At 36.9% G+C, this 27,114-nt stretch overlaps 1 non-coding gene across 1 annotated transcript; it reads right to left on the bottom strand.

Annotated features, from left to right (window-relative positions):
• Positions 1–22,768: 22,768 nt before the first annotated feature.
• On the bottom strand, positions 22,769–22,841 carry Trnar-ucu (transfer RNA arginine (anticodon UCU)). Its single transcript has one exon. It is a non-coding gene; the product is annotated as a tRNA-Arg (tRNA).
• Positions 22,842–27,114: the final 4,273 nt, after the last annotated feature.

The raw sequence follows: 27,114 nt of genomic DNA, 5'->3' as shown, positions 1-27,114 counted from the left end.
AATTAAAAATTTATGTGTACCTATGCAATATATGCATTTGGTCGTTGCCTGTAAATGCAATAACACAGATTAAAATTTATTTAGAATGATATTGAATGTAATAGTTAGTTCACTCGTCATCATTTCGACCCGAAAACCCCTACAGCTGGACAAAGGCGTATCCCCAAAGAAGTCTACGACGTTCGCTCCTCCGCTTCATCATCCAACCTATTCCGCGGATGTTGACTATCCTCCCGGTCTATCTCGGGGCTTACCAACACTGCGTGTTTCGGTACGTGATCGTCATTCGAAGACTTAACTGCCCCAACGGCCATCTGTACGTCTAGCTATGTGCCCTGCCCAATGCTACTTCAGTTTCGCAAGCATCCGGGCTACGTCGGTGATTTTGGTTCTCCTACGGATATCCAATTTTTGATATTTTCACTCATTTGACTAATATTACCAAAAATTCAAGTCAAGTGTTTTGTTGGGCGACGTATATGCTTTAACAGCATGGTCCCAGCAAATGTACAAAACAAAATACGCGTCACGGAATTTAAAAACGTCATATGATTAAAGGTTTAAAGCATAAATTATTTTTTTAACACACGCACACTTCGAGAATGGAGCCACCGCTCTCAACCTATTTATTAATAAATTAAATTGTAATTGTACTTAAAAAAAGAAGCCCTCTGAGTTTCTCGGGTCCATTCTTCTTACGTCTGAGGCATGAAGGCATGACGACCCATATAGCCGAATGGTTAGTGACCCTGACTACTAAGCTAGAGGTCCCGGGTTCGAATCCCGGTAGGTGCAATAATTTATATGATAAATATGGAAGTTTGTTTTCGATTCATGGATGTTTATTTGTATTTATATATGTTTAAACCACAATAGAAGCAAACCAACCAAAAGAACAAGCAGGCTTTCGCAAGAGCTTTTCAACAATCGATCATATACATACTCTAGAACAAATAATGGAAAAATACTAAGAGAAGCAAAGAACGCTCTACATCGCATATATTGATTATAAAAAAGCTTTTGATACCGTGTCACAATCAAGTATATGGACCACCCTGCAAGCTCAAAAAGTTGAACAAGAGTATATAGATATAATTAGAAATATTTACAAAGGTATCACAGCAAAAATAAAACTAGAATCCACTGGTCCTAAGTTCTCCATAGGAAGAGGCATGAAATAAGGCGACCCGCTGACTGCAAAATTATTTATATCAATCAATAATAAAAAGATTGAACTGGAAAAAGACAGGATTAAACATTAATGGCAAGTATTTATCCCACCTACGCTTCGCAGATGACTTAGCTGTTAGAATCTAGCACACAGTTACAAAACCTGATCGATTCACTAAACACAGAGAATAAGCAGGACTAGAAATGAATCTTTCAAAAACAATGGTCATGACAAATAGTATACAGAGAAGAATATCAGTGGACAATGAAATTCTGAGATATACAGAGAAATACATATACCTTGGAAAACAAATTGGCTTCAACAGAGAACAAAACGAACTATAAGTAGAACGAAGAGTACAAAATACTTGGAACAAGTACTCGTCCTTAAAAGAGATATTCAAAAGTAACATCCAACAAAACCAACAATTATCAAAACAAAAGTCATGATGTCATGCCTCCTACCTTGTCTAACCCATCCATTACCCTTGGGGCAGAGTTTGTTTCCCTTCGGATGATCCTAGTGCCTGCGCCGTTGCAGTAGCCGATGTGATACTGCAGGGCATGGATATTTTTATAACAAGCTCTGTAGTACCAATCGGAGGCAGATCATGGCCCTGGTTCGATGCGTCAGCTAAACCAGCATCTGACTGCAAAAAACAGGCGTATCGAACTTGGGTTGCGGCGCTGGGCACAAAGGATCCGAACTGCATAGTTCTTAAGAGGAAATACAACCGTGCCTCCAGATTTTTTAAGCGGCAAATCGCCCGTGCAAAGTCAAAACACGTCGTCAAAATCGGCGAGCAGCTTTCCAGTTACCCGACCGGAACACGCAAATTCTGGTCGTTATCGAAAGCTGCTCTTGGTAACTTCAGCCAGCCGTCTATGCCGCCGTTGCACATGAGGAATGACACCCTAGCCCATACGGCAAAAGAGAAAGCTGATCTCTTGTGCGCTCTTTTCGCCTCCAACTCGACTCATGATGACATCGGAAAAACACCGCCGACCATCCCGCGGTGTCAGAGCTCTATGCCTGAAGTACAGTTCAGACAGAAAACTGTTAGGCAAGCTCTGTAAACGTTGGACGTCAGGAAGTTGAGCGGGCCGAATGGCATTTCTCCAATCGTGCTTAGAACGTGTGCCCCTGAGTTGACGCCGGTGCTAACGCGTTTATTCCGGCACTCTTATTCAAAAGGCGTAGTCCCTGATTCATGGAAGTCAGCCCTTGTCCATCCGATCCAAAAAAAAGGAGACAGTTCGGATCCAGAAAACTACAGGCCTATTGCTATTACCTCCTTGCTCTCCAAAATCATGGAGAGCATTATTAGCCGTTAGCTCTTGGTATACCTAGAGGGTCACCAGTTGATCAACGACCGACAATACGGGTTTCGCCATGGTCGGTCGGCAGGTGATCTTCTGGTATAAATAACACATAGATGGGCTGCGGCTATTGAAAGCAAGGGTGAAGGCCTGGCAGTTAGCCTGGATATAGCGAAGGCCTTTGATCGTGTATGGCACAAGGCGCTCCTCTCAAAACTTCCATCATTTGGGCTTCTCGAGAGCTTGTGCAAGTAGACCTCCAGCTTCCTCACTGGGCCCAGCATACAGGTCGTTATCGACGGATATTGCTCGAACCCGAAGCCCGTGAATGCTGGAGTGCCCCAAGGCTGTGTGCTATCTCCCACGCTGTTTCTTCTGCATATCAATGATATGTTGGACACCTCCAACATTCATTGCTATGTAGACGACAGCACTGGTGATGCCGTATACACGGGCCATGCAGGTCTCTCTCGGGAAAACGTCGACCAGTGCCGGGAGAAACTTGTGTCTTCTATAGAGTCCTCTCTCGAGAAGGTCACGGAATGGGGTAAATTGAACCTTGTCCAATTTAACCCCCAGAAGACTCAAGTTTGCGCGTTTACCACAAAAAAAAACACATTTTCCGTATCACCGCTCTTTGACAACACTTTCCTTAAAGCCTCGCCTAGTATCGGAATACTGGGTCTCGAAATCTCGAGCGATAGCCAATTTCGTGGTCATCTGGAGGGCAAAGCCAAATTGGCTTCAAAGAAACTGGGCGTCATTAATAGAGCACGGCAATACTTCAAGCTGGCCCACATACTAGCGCTCTACAAAGCGCAGGTCCGGCCACACATGGAGTATTGCTGTCATCTCTGGTCTGGCGCACCCCAGTATCAGCTCGATCCATTTGACCGCGTGCAACGCAGAGCAGCTCGAATTGTCGGGGACCCAGTGCTCTGTGAACGACTCCACCAAGTGATCCACTTGGCGTTGCGTAGAGACGTCGCTTCATTGTGCACGCATTTATCACGGGGAGTGTTCCGAACAGCTGTTTAACCTGATTCCTGCCGCCGAATCCCACCTTCGCACGACACGCCACAAGTTAGGTTATCATCCTCACCATCTGGATGTGTGGCGGTCCTCCACAGTGCGGTATTCAAGGAGCTTTCTTCCACGTACTACAAAGCTGTGAAATGAACTTCCTTGTGCGGTGTTTCCGGGACGATACGACATGGGTACCTTCAAAAAAAGCGCGTACACCTTCCTTTAAGGCCGGCAACGCTCCTGTTATTCCTCTAGTGTTGCAAGAGATTTCGGGCGACGGTGATCACTTAACAACAGGTGACCCGTACGCTCCTATTCCATAAAAAAAAAGTAACAAACAAAAAAAATTCAAAGTGCACCTTTTTCTTAAAGTTGGTCGAAAATAACAAATTTTGAATCACATTGACCATGTTTTTTGACGATGTGGTATGTTATAAAAATAGTTTCATAAATTTAAATATAGTACAATATACACATAACCTAAACTACAATGTATATGAGTAGACCCTATCTGTAGGCTAATTTTGATAGCAGTAAATATTTTAAAGTAAAATTGTAACAAAGCGCGAATCTATATTATATTCGATTATTTTAATCATGGATTAGTTTGTATCATGTTGGACTAGCTTGAATTGTCAGTGGGACTGACTCCTACCGAATAGCTAAACTAAAAAATATAAGTGGGGGGTTCCTTCTTGTAAGTTTTTACGTCAGCGGTACAGAGATCTATGATGAAACTCAATGGCTATACTATTATTTGAACCAGACATTCTGGGTGTAGTGGTGAGGAGCACGCGCTCAACGCTTGCGCAGCGCTCCGCGACCCGTTTCTCTTAATGTAATGGCGGACGCGCCATCTAACTTACCTCATCAGTGACTAAGTTACGTAGAAGAAGTAACGTAGAAGAATAGATATACAGGGACGGAGGGAACTGAGCTGGTACTCCTCTGCAGCCCCCGGGGGAATCAAATTGGCCTTTATATAAATACTTTATTCTATGTTACTACTTCTAGGTCACTTATCACTGATGAGGTTAGTTAGGTGACGCGTCCGCCATTACATTAAGACAATGCGTGGGTCGCGGAGCGCTGCGCAAGCGTGTGAGTGCATGATCCACCGACGAGAAAGTGAGGGCTGAGGTAGGGGAGAGGGCACGGGGAGCGGAAGGAAGGATGAGGAAGTGGGGAGTGGAAACGAGGACTTGACGACTGACGTTGACCCTGACAGTTACATTTTCGTTCTGAAATGAACAAATGAAATATGGCGCCAACACTTTCTTTACGTCGTCACTAATATGTGAAGTCAGAAATGAAGTTGCATTATATTTTAATACTATTTTTGAAGTGCTAAGTTTTCGCAATAACTATGCATCCCGCAACCCTTTCAGCCGTTTTTCTGATCTCTTTTTTCTGATTTATTCAAAATATGACTCAAATAATGTAACATTGATAAGATGTTTATACCCTTTCTGATTCACGCAGTACATGTTATACCGAAAGACACCTAGAGGAATCGCTATATGACTGATGTGAATGTGAAGTCACGGACGCTATCGTCCGTTATATTATAAAGTTATATTATATCTTCCCTTTTAGATAAAGACAATGGGATCTTGGAGCTAATTTAACAGTCGACCCAAAATATCGCACGTACATCTACTAGACAATAACTTTGGCAATTCAAAGAGGTAACATTGCCTGCTTCATGGGCACTATACCTACAAACTGGGATGCCTCTGTATAATTTGTTTTTGAATAATTTATTTAACTTAATAACTGACCCGACAGATGTTGTTCTATACAAATAAAGTACTGTTTTTTTTTTTATGAATATGTCAATAATATTTCATAACATCAAGAATTATTTCGTAAAATATGCTCGCTGTTGTCATAATGAAATTGTTTCACAGCAGAACTGTCAAAATGTGTGTCAATAAATTCTCTCATAGAAAATATATCCATACAAAACAAATATTGGAAATAAAAACTATCATATCTCTCAAGTTGGACTTAACTGCACTCCATGTAGTGTCCCCATTGAAATCCGTTCATTAGTTTAGGAGTTCACTGGAAACAAACATCAAGACACTGGATTTATATATATTAAGAATAATGATTTTTTAGATTTTTAGTGATATCCCTCACATCTGGGATAATTACACTAATTCAATTTGTTATCAAAATTAAAATAAATAATTATTTAGATATAATAGAGTGACATCTCAAGTCAATTTCCTAATATGCAAATATTGGGGTTAAGCAGGCTATCAACTGTAAAGTAGATCCTGTAGATGAAGAGTGAGACCACAACCTGAGAGTTGAACAACATAATATACAAAAATTTGCGATCTATGCGTACTCGAACGGTTGGATCAGTGGTAAGTGCGCTCGGATAGAACCCGGGTTCGAGTCCCACATCATTCATAAATTTTGGTTACAAATTTAATTTGTATAACTTATAATGTCAGAAAAATCTTATTTGATTGATACAATATTTTTTTTTAATGAAAATAATGAACGGGACGACCAGGATGCTTAGCTGATGGTACTTGAAACACCCTGCCCATTACAATGCAGTGCAGCATTCTTAGAGGCACTACAACTGCGCTCGTCACCTTGAGACATAAGATGTTAAGTCTCATTTGCCCAGTAATTTCACTAGCTACGGTGCCCTTCAGATCGAAACATAATATTGCTTACAAATAACTGCTTCACGGCAGTAATAGGCGCCTACCCACAATCCGGCCGGCATCCTGTGCAAAGGAGCCTCCCACTGCTTTGTCTTTAATTATTGTTTTGTTGAAATTTGAGATTAATAGTAGAATTATCATCACTAAATAATAAACAATTTGAAACAACATTTCTATAAATGAAATTGTTTAATAGTGCAGTGCACAACTTACACTTTGCACAGTTAAAGTAAAGCAATCTAGGAATACTTGATGTTAAACTTTGCACACAAATTGTGTTCTAGAAATTGTATATTGTTGTTTGACTTGAAGTAACCTTTAATATTTTATTGAGTACTGAAAGGAGCTTGGTATGATGCATACAATATACTAGCGAATATATGACCTGGCAGACCGATAACACGTGATCAATGTGTCCATGTCTCCGTTAGATAGTGGTTTCAATTTTTTTTATGGAAAAGGAGGACAAACGAGCGTACGGGTCACCTGGTGTTAAGTGATCACCGCCGCCCACATTCTCTTGCAACACCAGAGGAATCACAGGAGCGTTGCCGGCCTTTAAGGAAGGTACGCGCTTTTTTAGAAGGTACCCATGTCGTATCGTCCCGGAAACCCCGCACAAGGAAGTTCATTCCACAGCTTTGTAGTACGTGGAAGAAAGCTCCTTGAAAACCGCACTGTGGAGGACCGCCACACATCCAGCTGGTGGGGATGATATCCTAACTTGTGGCGTGTCGTGCGAAGGTGGAATTCGTTTCATAGTGGCTGACTGTTTAGGAGGTGTTCGTTTTAATTAGGGACACATTTATTTATTAGAAATATATAAATAGATTTTCAGCCGTTTGCGGGTTCGAGCCCCGCATAGTTCATAAATTTTTGTTCACAAATTTAATTATTGTGTACTTAAGTTAACTAAATAATTATTCTCCCATAAGTGAGAGGTATCACTTTAAAACTAACAAATTGTTTAGATTGGCAAGACCGATATCTCAAGTCAATTTCCTAATATGCAAATACCGGCGTTGAGCAGGTTATCAACAATACATCCTGTAGATGGAGCCACAACTAAGAGTTGAACAAAGCATACCAGTTAGCTCAGTTGGAAAGAGCACTCGCTTGGAACGCGAGAGATCGCGTGTTCGAGTCCCGCGTCGTTCATAAATTTTGTTTTCAGTTTTATTTGTGTAACAACCAGACCATTCATTGGTGATTCTTTTCATATATTTTTTCGTGTTTTTATGACATCAAATTCAAAATCAAAAAAATCTTTATTCACTGTAAAACTTAATAAGTTATTTAGTGCAATTCATTATGAAGTACAAAAGTTACAATAGCATTCAAATGAGTATAGCAAAAATATTCATTAATAAAATTTAATAATCTTTATATCATTCAAATAATATTTCACATTATAATAGGCCTTAGATGTTAATTTATTTTTTACGATACATTTAAATTTATTAATAGGTAATATTTTTTTATAATTTGGGTGTGTATAAAATACTAGCTGATACCCCGCCACGTCGTTCACGTACGTATTTTTACACCTTGGGTTACATTACTGGACTTTTAGTAGGGATCCCTAATTTTTTGAAAATCTAATATAGCCTTTAACACTCGGGGATAATGTAGCTTCCCAACAATGAAAGAATAATTCAAATCGGCTCAGTAGTTGCGGAGCCTTTTCTATGCAAACAAACAAACAATCCAATCTTTCCTCTTTATAATATTAGTATAGAAGTATAGATAACACAATCCATTTTAAAAGACACATCCCATCATCATATATATTACTTTAATTAATAATTTCTGTACAGTAGCGGTAAATATGAGGTCAGTTCTTTTTCCTTTCCTAAAAGTACCCAGCATGCATAGGAGTTTGTAGGTACTACATAACTTAATAATAATAATAATAATTCTTTTATTTCAGGCCAATTACGTCCCATAGTTAAGATTAATTATTTATTCTAATTAAAAGTAAACTTAAAAACTAGAAAACCATCACTGTATAAGGGTGTGGTGTCCAAAATATAAAAATATAAAGATTTAAAAAATTCATAATATTAATTACATGTCCAATTTATTTTTTGTTATTCTCCATGTGAACAGTTATCCATCGTTTATATATAGGGCTCCTGATATCGTCAGATATAGCCGTGAGGATTTTATTTTTTGAGCTGCGCAATCGACTCCAAAATGTCGCGATTCTCGTTCTTACCACAGAAAACAAGTCAGGGACCCCACCCTCCACGAACATGCCTGATGCGCAATTAATCTTAACTTTAAATTAATATTGTAAAATACATTAGTTACCCTCTCTTAGCAAATTCTTCCGTCGATATTATACAACGTAAAAAAATCTCACAAATCTTACATGAATTAATTACGGTTAAGTTATCAAAAAAATATATCTTTATTTATGAAGAATTCGTGTCGCGTTGTTCGTCCGCGATGAACTCCTAAACTTCTGACTCGATTTGAATCAAATTTTGTATACTGTGTGCGGTTTGATCCAACTTGAGAGATAAAATATTTTTTTTATTTATTATTACAAGGAAACATAACAAACACATCACAAGAACTGAACAATATAGGAAAGAGATACAAAATATAAATGTAGATGCATCCTAACACATGTTTCACAAATACTATAATAACAAAAAGAAAAATCAAAGGTATACAGTCACAAACGCAAACATTCACAGAAGTAACTAATTTAAAAGATGTAGACAAATGAAATTAATTAAAACTAAACTTGGGGCAACGATAAGAACGATTTTAATTTTAATTCTAAACTGTGTCTGAACACAGCAGGGGAGCACGAAAATATGTCGATGTCGAGAAAACTATTGTTGTAAGATTTACACATTCTGTGTAATGGCGCGCGAAACCCAATGTTTGTTCTTGGGGACGATAGCTCAAAAGTAATGCATGTGCGGAGAGACCTGGCTGGGACGTGAAAGCCTACGAGACTGAGGAGCTCAGAAGATGTCAGCTCACCAGTACATATTTTCTTTAAAGTTACACAGTCTGTTATAGTGCGGCGCTGACATAGCTGAAGAAAGTTGTATTCACGCAACAAATCATCATAGTGGGCTCGATTTCCTTTTACACGATAATTTAATGTGCGTAAGAACTGTTTTTTGAACAGTCTCGACTCTTTTTTCGTGGATCGAGTAAAAAGGATTCCATATTGGGCTTGCATATTCTAGTTGGGGTCGCACGAGGGACTTATAAAGATATGTGTAAGTACACTTGTCCTTAAATTGCTTGGACACACGTGTAATAAAGCCTAGCATGCGAAGAGAGCTATTTAGAATATGGTCTATATGGGTGCCGAGGGTTAGTGTGCGGTCTAAATGAATACCCAGATCTTTGACGGTAGAAACTGACGTCAGCTGTTGATTGCCGAGCTGAAAATGAGTCGTAATAATATTTTTATTTCTGGTGAACACGATATTTTTACACTTTTTGTATGCCAAGTATAGTTTATTACGTGTGCAGTATGTATCAAGTCTGTTAAGATCCTCCTGAATACGGACAGCGTCAGATGGACAAGTAACTGTTTTGTACAGCTTTAAATCATCAGCGTAAAGTAAATAATGACAATGTGAAAAGCACTGAGATATGTCATTGATAAAAATAGTGAAGAGCAAGGGTCCAAGAATAGAGCCCTGCGGTACACCGGATGTCACGCGAACTGGAGAGGAACGATATCCATTAACAATTACCGACTGAATGCGGTCCTGCAGATAGGCCGCAAACCACCTGAAGAGGTTACCTTTAATGCCATTGAAAGAAAGCTTCTGTAAGAGTAATACATGGTCAACCTTGTCGAAAGCCTTCTGGAAGTCTGTGTATATAGTGTCTATTTGTGTTTTACAATCTAAGCCGGTGAAAATGAAGTTGGTAAATACGAGAAGATTGGTGAGAGTTGATCTGCCGGCAACAAAACCGTGTTGTTGATCAATAATAACATTTTTTAAGCTGGAGAGGACATGACGGTGCAATAGCCTTTCTAGTACTTTGGGAATTGTAGAGAGGATAGAAATGGGACGATAGTTTTCTATGTCATTTCTTGCTCCAGATTTAAAAATGGGTGTAATGTAGGCCGATTTCCAGAGTCTGGGGAAACAGCCTGTTGACAGGCACTTGTTATAAATAATTTCTAGTGGCACACAAATTGACTCGTGTGTGTGTTTAAGAAATATTGGACTGATATTATCTGGTCCAGGGCCTTTATTGCGGTCGAGTGTACGCAGTTCTCTGCTTATTTCCGCCTGGGAGATGCATACGTGACTAATTAGAACATGCGAGTCATTGACGATACTCTCACCAACAGCACTGGAATCAGAGAGAACCTCGTTTGCTGAAGGCTCGAAAACTGATTGAAAGTACTGCGAAAACATTTCAACAATGGCGTTTGGGTCACTAGACAAAGTATTTCCGTACTTCATGATATGTGGATACCCTGAGTTAGATTGCTTTAGCGAGGAAGTATATTTCCAAAAATGTTTAATGTTGCTTTTTAGGGAATCTTCAACACATTCAATATACCGATTATGACATATCTTAAGAAGCATTTTCACTCGCGCTCTTAACAGAGAAAAAGATAGGATAGATGTTTTTCTATTTGTGATAATTTTAAGTATAAATATTTTGTTAATGTCAAATTATGTTACTGTACGAATAATTCTATGCGATAAATTTTTGACACACGATTCACAGTTCTGCTGTGAAATGTCAATGAAATAATGATTTCAAACAAGGAAATACTAAATAATAAATTTTTGAATTTGTTTGTAGCTAGTTTTATATAATTATAAACTACCACTAGCATTTATGACGACATAATTTAATAGCAAAATTTATTGAAAAAAAAACTGTCAATATATTGTATGAATATTTAAGGTTCATTTTCATTTGACAGGCTGTACTTTGCACATGATACATCGTTGCAGAGTGCTGTGATTCAATACAACAGCGGGTGTTTGTGTACGTTAGCTTGACAGGACCAGAACATTGATAAGTTTATTCAATTAAATTTTAAAATATTTTATAAATTTTTAAATAACAATTTTTTTTTTATATATAATATCATATTACAATTTACACAAATACAAAATTAGGTCAACTTAGCATCTAAAAACCACATTGGTTACAATTAATGCTAATAATTAGTTAATAGTACCTCACAACTTAAATTATTGATTAAATTAAGAACAGTGAAAATGTTGTAAGACTTAAAAACGAATACTGGATCTAGAAATCTCGATCGTTTGCTAATTTCATGGCCATCTTGAGGGCAAAGCCAAATTGGCTTCGAAGAAGCTGGGCGGCGTAGAACACGGCAATACTTCAAGCCGGCCCACATTCTAGCGCTTTCAAAGTGCAGCTCCGGCCACATATGGAGTATTGCTGTCATCCCTGGTCTGGCGCACCCCAGTTTCAGCTCGATCCATTTGACCGCGTGCAACGCAGAGCAGCTCGAATTGTCGGAGACCCCGTGCTCTGTGTAAGGCTCTCATCTATCTATACTACTTATAATAAGTCTGTAGAAATCAAATTTGTGTACAAAGAAAAAAATGATCAAAACCGAGTCAGGTGGATCTAAGAAGAGAAATAGAACAAGTCCAGATTTTTTTCAAATTTATTGTTTCTCTGTCTGTTTGTACGGGCTAATCTCTGAAACTACTTGACCGATTTAATTGAAATTTTGCATGATGCTACCTTATATCTTCGGTTAACATCTTAGATACTTTTCATCCCGGAAAATAAAGGAGTTCCCGTGGGACAGTAAAACCTATAGGTTCTTATATAGCGTAGTTCACAACAACTTATGCACATAATTTAATAAAATTTGGCATGTTGGTCCCTTATATTGCCGGTCAACATTTTAGAAACTTTTCGTCCCGGAAAATTAAAGAGTTCCCTTGGGACAGTTAAAAATCTATACTTACTTATATAGCGGAGTACACAACAACTTATGCACATAATTAAATAAAATATGGCATGTTGATACCTTACATTTTGTCAACATCTTAGGACGTTATATCCACCTGAGGCAAAGAATGAGAACGACAGGTCATTTAGGTTAGACATTGTGCCTAATCATGTTAAATATAAATTTACTAATAACTACCAAGAACTATTTTCCTATTGTAATATGTCGATACACTCTAAAATAAGATTCGCTATTAATAATTAATAATAATAATAATTTAATAACACATATTGCAACCTTAAGAAATATGAAAGAAAACAAATTATGAGGAAACTAGCCTACCTTAATAAGTTTTGCATACCTAAATATAACAATGTATATGGTAAAAGAACCTGTAACTATGTATTACCTAGGATATTAAAAACATACATGATGATCTTAAAGATATATATATATCTACAAAAGAAATATTCAAAGTAAAGCTAAAAATGTACTATCTAGAAGCTAATAACCAGGAATACCTATGATGTATATTTTAATATTACAACTGTATGTAAGTCTTAAGTAATTTAAATAATTATTGTAATGCGAACTTACCGCTCGCACATAAACCTTAGAGGTTAGAGAACCTTTCTGAGCATGTCTTTATTTTTATATATATTTGTTATTTTTTATATATATTTTATATTAGTTAATTTTTCTTTAAACTTTTCTTAACTCATAAACAACCTAATAGACTGTCAAGATATTTTCAAAATATTGGCATTTGTGTACCGTCATTTAATTGTCGAATAGGTACTTATTCCCCAATATTTATTAAATTTTATAGACATAACTACGGATTAAACTCTCAATCTCTCTCTCTCACTATTTCAACTCATATGTCTAAGCTATAATAAAATATTTAAATTAGATCATAACATCGATATATTTTCAAATATTAACTTTTATAAAAAACAGGTTTCCTTGTCATTAAAAGGCTTAAATATAGATTAGTAACTATGTAATTAGTATTAGTAGTAAATTCATTATTGTTATTTTTCTAATTTGTTTTTAGCATTAGTTTTTTAGTTTAGTAACGATGTGCATACCTTTAATTTTGATATGTAAATAGTAAGACTTATTAATGTTTATCTTATTCGTATATGTAAAAGTATGTATCTAGTTGGTAAGCCTTAATAAATGAATAAATAAATAAATATTTTTTTTCATTGAATAAATAAAATAAAAAATAATAGTCTAAGACATATAGGTACTATTGGATATTGGTCCGCTTGTCTAAGCTGACAGCACGCCGCAGTGACTGTTATCTATCACACTTCAAAAACTGTCACTTATCACAAACTGAAACGTTTAATGTCAGATTTAGTTCAACTCAACTGAGGTGTCAATATGATGCACTGACTGTTACTTATCATAAATTTGCGAAAAATATATGCTGCGACCACAATACTAGTCACAATACTGCCACAAAGAGAGATTTATTGAAACTTTCACTATCAGATATTGTTCAGCTATACAGACATCACATAGCATTGCTCTGAATTTGCAATAACAAATTTGATATCTATCACAAAATCTGTCATCACTAAAATGCTCAACGTACCGCCACACTTACGCACTTCACTCACACACAAAGAAGGATTTATGAGGCTGAAACTTTCACTACCAGATATTTTTAAGCTCATATGAGGTATTAGTACACTGCACTGACTATTCTATAAGTAAATTGATATCTATCACACAATCTGTTATCTATCACTAAAATGCTCAAAGTATAATCTCCGTCCGCAATGTACCGCCACACTAACGCACTTCACTCATACTGACACAAAGAATGATTTATGAGGTTGAAACTTTCACTATCAGATATTTTTAACCTCATATGAGGTGACAGTACACTGCACTGAATTTCTATACTGAAATTGCACCAAATATAAGCTATAACCACGAAGTGCCACGTCACGCTAACGCACGCAGATGGCACTGCCAATAAGGCAGATTTATGAGGCTATAACATCCAGCATTAGCTGTTAAGCTTGTGTGAGCCCACACTGCGATCCAATCAATATCAATACATACTAAAATAAATGAAGAACATACTAGAAATTACAAAATTACATCACACCCATGCACAAGCAGAAAATTCAAATCAATTTTCAAATTTTTTTGTCACACAGACAGAAAGATTCGAACAATCTATCTACTGCTACAGCTTATTCATAATAATGAAGGTTAAACTATGATTATATTATACAAATTAAATTTGTAACCCAAATTTATGAACGATGCGGGCCTCAAATACACTCGAAAGTAAGGCTACTTTGGTTATGTGCAAATAATGTAATCTAGGATTATTGTGAGAAGAAACCAACTTGACCATGCCCCTTGTACTACAAATTTATGAACAGCTTAGCCAGTTTAAAGGCCTGTATCCAATCCAATGGTGGCCATTGCAAATTAATTTTTTTAATTTTTGGCGACATTTCAATATTCAAATATATAGTAAAACAAATAAAACTGGAAACAAAATTTTATAAACGATGCGGGACTCGAACCCGCGCTCTCTCACGTTCCATGCGAGCGCTCTTTCCAACTGAGCCAACCGTTCGAGTGACGTATCGTTGATAAAATCTTGTATGCTTTGTTCAACTCTGTTCAAATGCAGCCACAACCTGAGAGCTGTTGGACAGCGCTCGCACGGGAGAGGTCACGGGTTCGAGTCCCGCATCGTTCATAAAATTTTGTTTTCAGTTTTATTTGTGTAATTAATCCCAGAAGTGAGGGTTATCACCTTAAAACATAATACATTGTTTATATATTGTAAGTTTTATTAAGACGATTTTAATTATTTTTAAGAAAACACTGTTACAAAAAAACAATAAACACTTTAGGAAGTAGATAATAAATTAAGAAGATTTTGTTCGGTAGTGTATGTTATTATTAAACGTATTTTTTTTAAAGAAAAGCATATATGATCTTATTTTTTAAATATTATGGTTTCCTGGTTAAACACACATCCAAACGGTAAAGCATTTAAAAATAGACCTGTTATTATTTGTAACAGTATGCATGCCCAGATCATATATTTATTGAATAGTTACAACCTGAGGTTGAAAGTTACAAACCACACGGCCTCTTTATAAGTTAAGGGCAAACCAAAAACATTACTAATTCTAATAAAAAAACTACCCTTTACAAAAGCTTAAAACAAAATTGTTTCAGTTTTATACATGTCAGACGGCCTGATTAAAAAAATCTGAAAGTGGTCCAATGACCCATTAAAATTGTTACAATTCCATAACAAGTTTCGGATTTATCTTAAACTTATACTACAAAAATAGTTTTTAGATTTCATACAGTGCATTCAAAATATGCAATTTTATTTCGCAAATAGTTACTAATATGGTTCAGAACAGATCCATTTTACTTATTTTATTCCTAACGGTATGGAAACTGCAAGCGAAATAAGGTGGCACCACATATAACTGTTGATTTTTAAATTGATACTTATTTTTGCTCATCGCATCTCGAGCACCGAAAACATTTAGATATAAATAGCAGCGGGCGCTCCCCAGTACCAGCTTCTTCCATCCGACCGGATACAATGAAGAGTGGCTCCAATGATAGAAGATCAAGTCATCTGCGATCAGCTTAACTCATTGGCGTTGCGTAGAGATGTGGGTTCTCTCTGCATCTTCAACCGTATTGATCACGGAGAATGTTCAGAGGAGCTGTTCGGGTTGATTCCAGCGGCCGAATTCCACCACCGGATTTTACGTCAAAATGCAAAATACCACCCGCATCAAGATATTTCTTGCCTCATACGGCCACTTAGTGGAATCCATTATCAGCTGCTGTTTTTCCGACCCGATACGACTTAGAGGCCTTGAAGGAAAGAGCATACTCCTATCTTAAAGGCCGGCAACGCATCTCCTGACACCTGTTGTTGCGGCCATGTCCATGGGCGGTTGCCTCACCACTCCAATCCCTTGAGCCTCTCGCCCTTTGCCTCCTCTTATATAAAAAAGCAATCTAGATATATTTTGTCCATAAACAAGGCATCTTAAATTACATGCCGATATACTTTAAGTTCTTTCGATATATTTTACCACTTCAGTCCTAGACCATGTCAAAATGTCTTCGACGTAACTTCGGTGCACTTTCGTGATCCAGTTTGGTCTTGAAAATTATTTCACAGTATGGTTTACGTCAAAGAAATTAAATTGAAATTCGCATTTTAAAGTAGGGCACATACCTTGATGGTGAAAAAAATATTGGTTCTTTTATGTATCAATGATACTCATTTTGTATATTTTTTTTTAATGGAAGAGAAGGAGAAATCAGCGTTTGGGTCACCTGATGTTAAGTGATCACCGCTGCACACATTCTCTTGCAACATCAGAGGAATCACAGGAGCGTTGCCGGCCTCAAAGGAAGGTGTACACACTTTTTTTGAAGGTACTCATGTGGTATCGTACTGGAACATGTCTTTGAAGAAACTGCCTTGAAAATTGCACTGTAGAGTACACTAGACATCCATATGATGGGGATGATATCCTAAGTTTTGGAGCGTCGTGCGAATGTGAAATTCGGCGGCAGGAGGCAGGTGAAACAGCTCTTCAGAAAAGTCCGCGTCCTAAATGCTATAGAGGGCACAATGAAGCATCATCTCTCCGTAATGCCAGGTGATCGAGCCGTTCACAGAGCCCTGGTTCACAGAGTTCACGACAATTCGAGCTGCTCAGCGTTGCACATGGTCAAATGGTACGAGTTGTTACTGGGGTGCGCCAGACAAGAGATAGAGTAATACTCCATATGAGGCCAGACCTGCGCTTTGTAGAGCGCTAGAATGTGAGCGGCTTAAAGTATTGCCTTTTTATATTTTATGACACCCAGTCTGCTCGAACCCAATTGCCTTTACCTTCCACACTACATTTTTAGAGAAATTAACATATTTGTATTTTTACCGCAATTGCAAGCATTATTATGGCTAGGTGAAATAGGCACCAACGGTGCCTATTTCACCCATGCCGTGAAGTAGTAATGTGTAAACATTACTATGTTTCGGTCAGAAGGGCGCCGTAGCTAGTGAAATTACTGGGCAATTGAGACTTAACATCTTATGTCTCAAGGTGACGATAGTAATTGTAGTGCCGCTCAGAATTTTAGGGTTTTCCAATAATCCTGAACGGCACTGTATTGTAATGGGCAGGGCGTATCACTTACCATCAGCTGAACGCCTCGCTCGTCTCGTCCCTTATATTCATAAAAAATAAAATAGTTGGCAAAGTATTATTGCAATTAAACGTGACTTTTAAACTTTCCTTTCCCATCGTCTGGAAGTTGGTAAAGCTAGTACTCGGTACCTCTTACTTACACCATGAATAATATTTAAAAAATTGTGAAGGACAAAAGTTTTCAAGAAAAATATATTAACATTTTTTACCTTCATATGTGTCCACACCTTAAAACCATGCAATAACCGAACAATATTCAAGTTTGGAAGTATCTTTATAAAGGCCCGTTAGCATACGTTCCTATATAGTAGCTGCACAGAATTGAGGAGAATTTCCCCCAGGAATAGTGAAGGCGCCTCTCGAAATCACTACATACACGCCTCTCGAGACTGGATAGCTATTCTATCGTAAATTTATCATTTTATCACTTCCAGCATATTCACGTTTTGAATAATCTTGCTAATGGGATTTCTCGTATTGCATTAACATAAATACTCAAGTTAATTTCCTAATATGCAATTATTGAAGAGGTTATCAACTGTAAATTGGATCCTGTATATCACACCACTACACACCACCTGAGAGTTGAAGAAGACATACTAAAATTTATGATCCAAGCGTCACTCAAACGGTTGGCTCAGTTGGTAAGCGCGCTGGGATGGGACCCGAGAGGAGCGGGTTCCCATTGGGCTATCATATATTTTGTATACACAAATAAAATTTGAAAATAATATTTTATGAACGATGCGGGACTCGAACCCACGACCGCGACGTCTCGCGTTCCGTGCGAGTGCTCTTCCAACTGGGCTAACTGTTCGAGTGACGTATCGTCATAAATCTTGTATGCTTTGGTCAAATCATAGGTTGTAGCTTCATCTACAGGATCTATTTAACAGTTGATAACCAGCTCAACCCCAATATATGCATATTAGGAAATTGACTTGACATGTCCCTCTTGTAAATCTAAACAATTTGTTATGTTTTTAAAGCGATAACCCTCACTTCTAGGATTAATACACTAATAAAATTTAAAAACATAACAAATTTTTTAGATTTTGTATAATTAAAGCCAGAAGTGACGTAAATCACTTTAAAATTAACAAATTGTTCAGAATGGGTTCATTTGCGTCCGTGATGGAGTACACATTTATAAAAAAAAACGCCGTATCTTAAGTCATACTCCATACATTAAACATCATGTCATGTCGCCCTTTATTAGACGTCTATAGCACAGTGGATTACATAATATGCCTACTGTATCTATAGGTTATAACTTAGAATATGAACGCTACAGAAGTCGCGTCGGTAACTTCACCACAAATAGAAAGGACAAGCGATGTACAACTAAGGCTGAGATAGAATGGGACAAAGCGATTGATCTTGCATCTCTCAATATTCTAACTGTCTTATTCATAATGACTTAGCGGTGATTTAAAACATCGTTAATATACGCTTGTTAAAAAATGGTATTCATAATCGCATTTTAAACCTAAAACGCTCATTATCTCTTCGATAAAGCTGACGTGACTTATAATAGCTAGGACCCCTCTATAAACCTATTTTAAGCACTCGAACGCAAAAAAAACATGGCCGACATTGATCAGCTGTTCGTTAAATAATGACATGTTAAATAAATAGCTTCCCGCTCAAAGTTGTTGGATATCCGTCAAAGATTGACAACCCACAGTCTTCAAACTTAGATTTTTGAATTTTGAAATTATTTTGACATCGACTTTTGACAACTGACAAACCATTGACATCGAAAAGATGTCCGTTTCCATTGACAGTTCCTCATTATATAAGTTGAAATCATGTTTTTTTGTAGGAAATGGCAACATTGCGTACTATAGAGACGTATTAGTTATGGGAGATTTATCTAATAAATATGAATAAGGAATTTTATCGAACGTTCGATAGGCTTAAAACACGTTTTAACTAATACAGCTTTATAGTATCGAAATGCGTTTTATTATGAATAAGGCAGTAAGGGTTATAAGGTACCAGTAGATACCATCGTAGGGAAAAAAGATGTCATGTCTATGCAGACACTTCAAAAACAGCCAGTGAAAACATATATATATATATATACAACCGTCTGTTGATGTAACTCAGATATTAATATAACAATGTACCATCCCTGTTCGAACGCAAGTACATTCACAGCTATGGCGTCTTTCAAAAGAGAATCTTATACCTTATATTTTTTTTTATTATATAAGGGACGAGACGATCAGGACGTTCAGCTGATGGTAATTTTTACGCCCTACCCATTACAATGCAGTGCCGCTCAGGATTCTTGAAAAACCCAAAAATTCTGAGCGGCACTACAATTGCGCTCGTCACCTTGAGACATAAGATATTAAGTCTCATTTGCCCAGTAACTTCACTAGCTACGGCGCCCTTCAGACCGAAGCACAGTAATGCTTACACATTACTGTTTCACGGCAGAAATAGGCGCCGTTGTGGTACCCATAACCTAGCAGGCATCCTTTGCAAAGGAGCCTCCCAAAGGCAAACTGATGTAAAATTCACATGTCCCGGTGTTTGTATCCAAGCTCCTCCGAAACGGCTAAACCAATTTGTTTAAAATTTTGTGTGTATATCGGGTAGGTCTGAGATTCGGGCAAAATATTTTTTTCAAAACCCTAAATGATAAGGGTCACCCACCCCTAAATATTTTTTTGGACGAATTTTTTTTTTTATGATTTTTTTTATTTTTATTATTATTTTATTTGTATGATTCACCATTAAAAAAATACACACAACTTCAAATTTTCACCCATCTACGATCAACACCTATTTTTGTGTCGCGATTTTAATATTATTCTATTCGACCCCTTGCTAGATGGCAATCAAATATTTGGTAGGTCTGAGAATCGGTTGTCATCTATCTTTTATACCTCATCAGTTTTAATTATTGAATTTTATTATTACTTTATATGGCCATACAACGTTTGCTGGGTCAGCTAGTAATAATTAATATAATTATACTTTTCAGCCACGGACTAGTAAAAAAAGAAGGACTCCGCGCCGTGATATTAGCAATTGTACCTTTATGCTAGTGTGTGTGCCGTTACGGGATATACCAGATACACAATTTTATCTCCCTTAAATATTCATATATCCACAAATACTTTTATAGTATTATTTTTACACTTTTTCACAACGCACGACGGCATTTTTAAAATATTTTATTGCGACGCAAACTGATCTGTCACAGACGATGGCAAATCTCATAATGGCGGTCGATCGGCTTGTTTTAGTGTAAGTGTGTGCGTGGGGCTATGTATTTACACGTTTACCGGCTTGTTTTGGTGCCTCACTGTTATGTAAGGTGACACAGAGTCCGTATTTTTTTACTCGTCCGTGGTTTTCGGCATACTCTACTATGCTTATTTTTGGTGGCAATTCTTTCAGTACATATATAATTTTGCTGGTAAGACAATAACTGCAATACTTGAGAAGACTATTTGGTATTCGATTCTCGTTCAAATTATGTAATAAATTAGGTACTTCGTTATTGAATAAATATTACTATTAATAAATGAAGTGTGTATACATCAGCGCACTGCGTGACTTTTTCGATATAGCCTAAAAACGATCGGATTTGATACAGCCCGACAATCGGACGCACTTTGGTAGTGGACCATATTCCATAGTCCATCGCACAAAATTATTATTATTACCGTCCGGACCGTACTGAGCATGACGCCGGACCAATTAATGCGAGACGCCCACCGAGCCATCCTTTTTTTATGAAAATAATCGACGAGGCTAACAGGACGTTCATCTGGTGGTAATTGATACGCCCTACTTGTTACAATGCAGTGCCGCTCAGGATTCTCGAAAAACCCAAAACTTCTGAGCGGCACTACAATAACTGCGCTCGTCACCTTGAGACATAAGATGTTAAGTCTCATTTGCCCAGTAACTTCACTAGCTACAGCGCCCTTCAGACCCAAGCACAGTAATGCTTACACATTACTGTTTCACGGCAGAAATAGGCGCCGTTGCGGTACCCATAATCTAGCCGGCATCCTGTGCAAAAGAGCCTCCCAATAGTCCTCTATCAGCTGTACCAATTCCGACCATTTTGTGTTTCGGCTATTAATCGTGCAAGCGCCGACAGGTCCGTACTCCTTCCCGCTTCCTACCATAGCGCTTCACGATAAGCCCTTAAATAGGCGCGTAATTCCACTCGAGACAGCTGATATACTAGATACACCCATAATTTCAAACTATAATGGCTACAGAATCCTTGAAATTTGTACTTAATATCTATTTCTATGGTTATCGGCCTCGTGCCAAATAATGATACACTTTTTACACAAATTATCTTGCCCCAAGTTAAACATCTATAGCCTGTGTTATGGGTTACAAGACAATGATATATTTAATACAATATACTTAAACATACATAAATACATTTAAACATCCATGACTCGGAAACAAACATCCATATTCATCATATAAATGCTTGCACTTACCGGGATTCGAACCCCGGACCTATAGCTTAGTAGGTAGGATCGATAACCACTCGGCTATACAGGTCGTCTATATATACAAGTATATTATGCTAGAAACTGTAATTATTGTGTCTTGTACCGCATCTATCACGGGGAGTGTTCCGAAGCGCTGTTTCGTCTGATTCCTGCCGCCGAATTCCACCTTCGCACGACTTGCCACAAATTAGAATATCATACCCACCATCTGGATGTGTGGCGATCCTATAAAGTGCTGTTTTCAAGGAACTTTCTTCCAAGACCAAGCTGTGGAATGAGCTTCCTTAGCGGTGTTTATGGGATGCAACGACATGGGTATCTTCAAAAAGCGCGAACACCTTTCCAAAGGGCCGTCAACACTCATGTGATTCCTCTGGTGTTTAATGCGGCGGCTATCACTTAAAAGCAGGTGACCCGTAAGTACGTTCGATTGTCCTTCTCTTATTTAAAAAAAATGCACGTAATCCACGTAAATTAACAGTACCTACAACAAATTATTTTATGAAACTATTAATAGATTGTTTTATCATTAAAAATGAATATATTGACCAATAAACGTTTTCACATTAAATCTTTTTGTGATCTTTAAATGTTTCTTGCGCCGCTTCTTCTCTCTGATAGCGCCATTTGTTTCCGAAGCAGTAGCAGTATCAAGTATATTAGAAATGACATCAAAAAGAATTCTAAAGGAATCAATTTTGAGAAAATAAATGTTTTTTATGCCTTTAATATTTTGAGATAAAATATTTATCTGTAGTAGCAATTATGTAGTACAAACTATTTTTATTTACACAATGTGATGATTTAAAAAAAATTGGTTAATAAAAATATATTTTATTCAGTTGTTCAAAATATTTCTTTCTAACAAAGAAACATCATCCCTGGTGGGGATCGAACCCACGACCTTTGGATTAGAAGTCCAACGCGCTATCCTCTGCGCCACAGGGACGTGATTAATAAGTTTGAAATTATTGTACATTTCAACATTAATATATATTTATGTATTACTTGAGTATAGTGCATTATAATATTATCATAAAATTTACGCAAAATCATCTATTTATTCAAAAAACATTTATAGAGTAAGTAAAGCTTAAAATATTGTCAAGAAAACTTGACATTTGTGGCATTGTTATCAGTTTTACTTCACTATGATACTTTTTCTATGGAAAAAGCCGCCGCTGCGCTCCAACGAGATACCACAGGCGTAGCAGGAAAGTGTGATAACTTTTACTACGCCCAAATTGTCGTACTCGAGCTAATCTCGAACATCGTGTGACATTGAACAAATTGAAACTAAAATGCCGGGTTGCGTAGTAAAACTTTGTAAAAATTACACTACAAGAAATAAGAAAGACACTATGATCACATATCAATCTATATATATAAAAATGAATTGCTGTTCGTTAGTCTCGCTAAAACTCGAGAACGGCTGGACCGATTTGGCTAATTTTAGTCTTGCATTATTTGGGGAAGTCCAGGGAAGGTTTAAAAGGTGAATAAATATGAATTTTCTTTTTCATTTGACGTGTCCCCCGTCGTCCGATATTTGTATGGACATATTTTCTATGAGAGAATTTATTGACGCACGGTTTGACAGTTCTGCTGTGAAACAATTTCATTACAACAACAGGGTGCATATTTTACGAAATAATTCTTGATGATATGAAATATTATTGACAAATTAATAAAATACATTATTTTATTTATTATATACAGAACAACGTCTGTCGGGTCAACTAGTATAAAATATAATAAATAATAATAAATAAATAGAAAAAAAATAAAATAATAGACGTTGAATAATGTAAAATAACACGAAGCCTATATAAGTTAAAAAACATGAAAAGTTATTGAGTGTCTGATGCCACGCACACAAGGATCTTTACAAATAGCCAATACGCCGTCATGTGCATCAAAGTTGGCGTAATAAAAAAGCTATTGTTGTAGGTAATGCGGTATATAGTTGGAGAGCAGCAGATACCAATCCGTAATCGAAGATTTTTTCTTTAAGTTCCCGATCAAACCAGCTTTTCTGTACAACGTGTCTCCATAAGCACAATAAAAATGATGTCTTGGTTTTAGGAGGATAATGTTTTCAATATAAATTTCAAAATTATGCCCATAAAGGAGGGGTTACACTGTTTTTTTTTTTTTATGGAATAGGAGGACAAACGAGTGTAGGGGTCGAATGTTAAGTGATATCCGCCGCTCACATTATCTTGCCACACCAGAAGATTAACAGGTACGTTGCCGGCCGTTTAAAAAAGTGTATGAGCCTTTTTTTGAAGATACCTATGTTGTATCGTCCTGGAATCACCACTCAAGGAAGCTCATTCCACAGATTTGCTTAGTTACTTGAAAACCGCAGTGTGGAGGTAAGCCGTACACCCAGATGGTAGTATTAAATCATAATATGTGGCGTGTCATGCGAAGGTGGAATTCTGCGGCAACAACATAACACAAAACCGGCAACGTTCCTGTGATACCTCGTATTTGTATTTTTCATCACTTACGATCAGCATGCTCGTATGTGCTCACTAAACAGATTATTCAAAATTAAACAAAATTTATATACTTTATAGAAAAAGTAGCAAAACATTATATTGTACTCATTGCTATTAATATTATTCAGGCGCTACAAATATGTGGTTTCACATTCAATAAACTTAAATTAGGAACAAAATAATAATTATGTTCCATTATTATCGTTTGATTGTATTTCCTAGATAATTTATACGTCTGGATAGAGTCTCTTGCTGTTAGACAACCGACAAAAACAGGCCAGTTATATTAGTTTTAGTGTGTCAAGCTACGTCTTACACTCGCGATTTGTGTGACACTTTGTGTCGTACTGTGCTTTAATTGCTCAAAATAGAGGTCAATTCTAAAATCAATTTTTTCAACGTTTTCACAGCTGTCTGTCTGTCTAGACGTATAATTAAGGCGCGGTCATACCTCAATATCAACAAAAATTGGTTTCTTAAGGAGTCGATTACAATATAACGCAATGAAAATATTCCGACGCAAAAAATACAGTGCACAAAGAAGGATTTAATGATAATTTTTAACCGAATAGAATATTTATATATAATTTGAAATATCCCATAAAAAATTTGGAAGTTGCTTCCCAAAAATAAAGTTTGGAGTCAAAAATCTCCGAATTTTAAGCGATAACAATGTGCTTTTTTTTAAAGAATTGAATAGAATTAGTACTTTTCTTAAATTTAAACCGAACAATTTTTCAATTTATCATGTAAATTTTGAATAAACAAAAGAAAACCAGTAAAATAAATGCCCATTTGCTTAACTTAGCCACATGATAACACAAATATTGTAGGGTTGGTTGTAGCGTTTAGAATCCTAGTCAGTCTGCGCCTTAATGATCTAAGTTGTTTTTATTAAGGTTCACTACTGAACAACTGATAGACGTCCACTTGACCGTATAAAGCAGCTGTAAAATACTGTAAGTACCTACATCTAGCGTGGTTATAAGCATACTTTAAGTTATCCCGACCTATTGATAATATTATTCATGCCAAAAATTTTAGCTTTTTTTATGAAAATGAGGGACGAGACGAGGCGGACGTTCAGCTACTGATAATTTATACGCCATGCCCATTACAATGCAGTGCCGCTCAGGATTATGGGAAAACCCCAAAAATTCTGAGCAGCTACAATTGCGCCCGTGACCTCGAGATAAAAGGTGTTAAGTCTCATTTCACTAGCTACGGCGCCCTTTCGACTGAAACACAATATTGTTTACACATTACTGATTCACGGAAGAAGTAGGCGCCGTTGTGGTACCCATAATCTAGCCGGCATACTGTGCAAAGTAGCCTTCCACTGGTAAACCACCAACTAAATCTATTCAGTACCTTTACGTTTTGACCGGACATACATACAGATAAAAATCGACAAAGTACTTTTTTGCTGTGTTGCGATTTTATAATACGTATACTAGATACTTTTTTATTTTTATTTACCTATGTAGAAGAAACAAAACTTTAAGCTAACACTTAATATAAACCACACACATTTTTATTTATTTATTTATAAATATACAGTTTCTTCTTAAAATAATACAAAGTCCTGTAAAACTGTTAACACAGTTTGTCTAAAGGTATCGAGCGAGTCTCATAAAATAAATCTTAAAGAGTATTTTACAAATTTTACTGCAACAATAAATATGGATTCAATAGTTTTTTAAATTTATTTTTGTTTGGTTCACTTCGGATGTCATCTGGCAAACTATTAAGCAGATATCGTATTCTTTTCTTTAAAGTTCTATCGCCGAAGTAATTGTTTACACTAGGTACTTCAAGTTTGCCTGATGTTATCGAACGGGTGCCATGACTAATTAAGGATGGGCTATGGATCTTGAGAGTTATGGTTCTTTAAGGCTAAAAGGTTTTTGTGCTTTTTACTTATTGGGAGTATATTACAAATTTAAAATAACTGAGTAATTGTCTCTACATTTAGCTCTAGTTTTTTTTTAACAAGTAATTTAATTTCAATCGAATGACTAATGATTTAGATTGCTTAAACATATTCGGTTAAAAATTAAAGGTATTAGGATGGTTGCTCATTCAGCACTGCATCTAGGGTACGGAGTGCCGACACATTCAAGTTTAGTCGACTTGTCCCCCGAAACTCAGTTTTTCTTAAGCAGGATGCTGACAACATAGTCAATACTTGAACTATGTCATACAACAGATACGTAGACTGTTTGCGATTTCTGATGATTTTCATGTCTGCAGCAGTTAAACTGATACATTTAAGTCAATACATATCTGCCGAAGTCCCTTATTTATCTGAAACTAGCGGACCCGACAGACGTTGTTCTGTTAAAAAAACTCTCGCCGATGGAATTTCGTAAAATCCGTTCTTAGCTGACCTCTACTCGACGAAAGGAATATTCTTACCAAATTTCAAGTCTCTACGCCTTATGGTTCCAGAGATCAGATCGTCATGAGTGACTATATACGTGGAAATCTCTTATACATATATATAGATTGACCATGGGAAATGGATTTTCTAGATTCAGACCACAAACTATTAAGGATTGGCCTTGAGATTTGTTAATGGTCATGGCGAATGCAAGACGGATCGGAAATTAAATATTTGCGGGCTAACTCGACATGCAAAATGTTCATGAAGTTGCTGCAGATCATGAAGAATTGCTATTATCATTGCTGCATTGATCACTTCATGTCGTTGTT

This window comes from Leptidea sinapis, chromosome 22 (assembly GCF_905404315.1).
Source record: "Leptidea sinapis chromosome 22, ilLepSina1.1, whole genome shotgun sequence".
NCBI lineage: Eukaryota > Metazoa > Arthropoda > Insecta > Lepidoptera > Pieridae > Leptidea > Leptidea sinapis.
The sequence above is the reverse complement of the archived record's forward strand: the minus strand, read 5'-3'. Positions and strand labels throughout refer to the sequence as shown.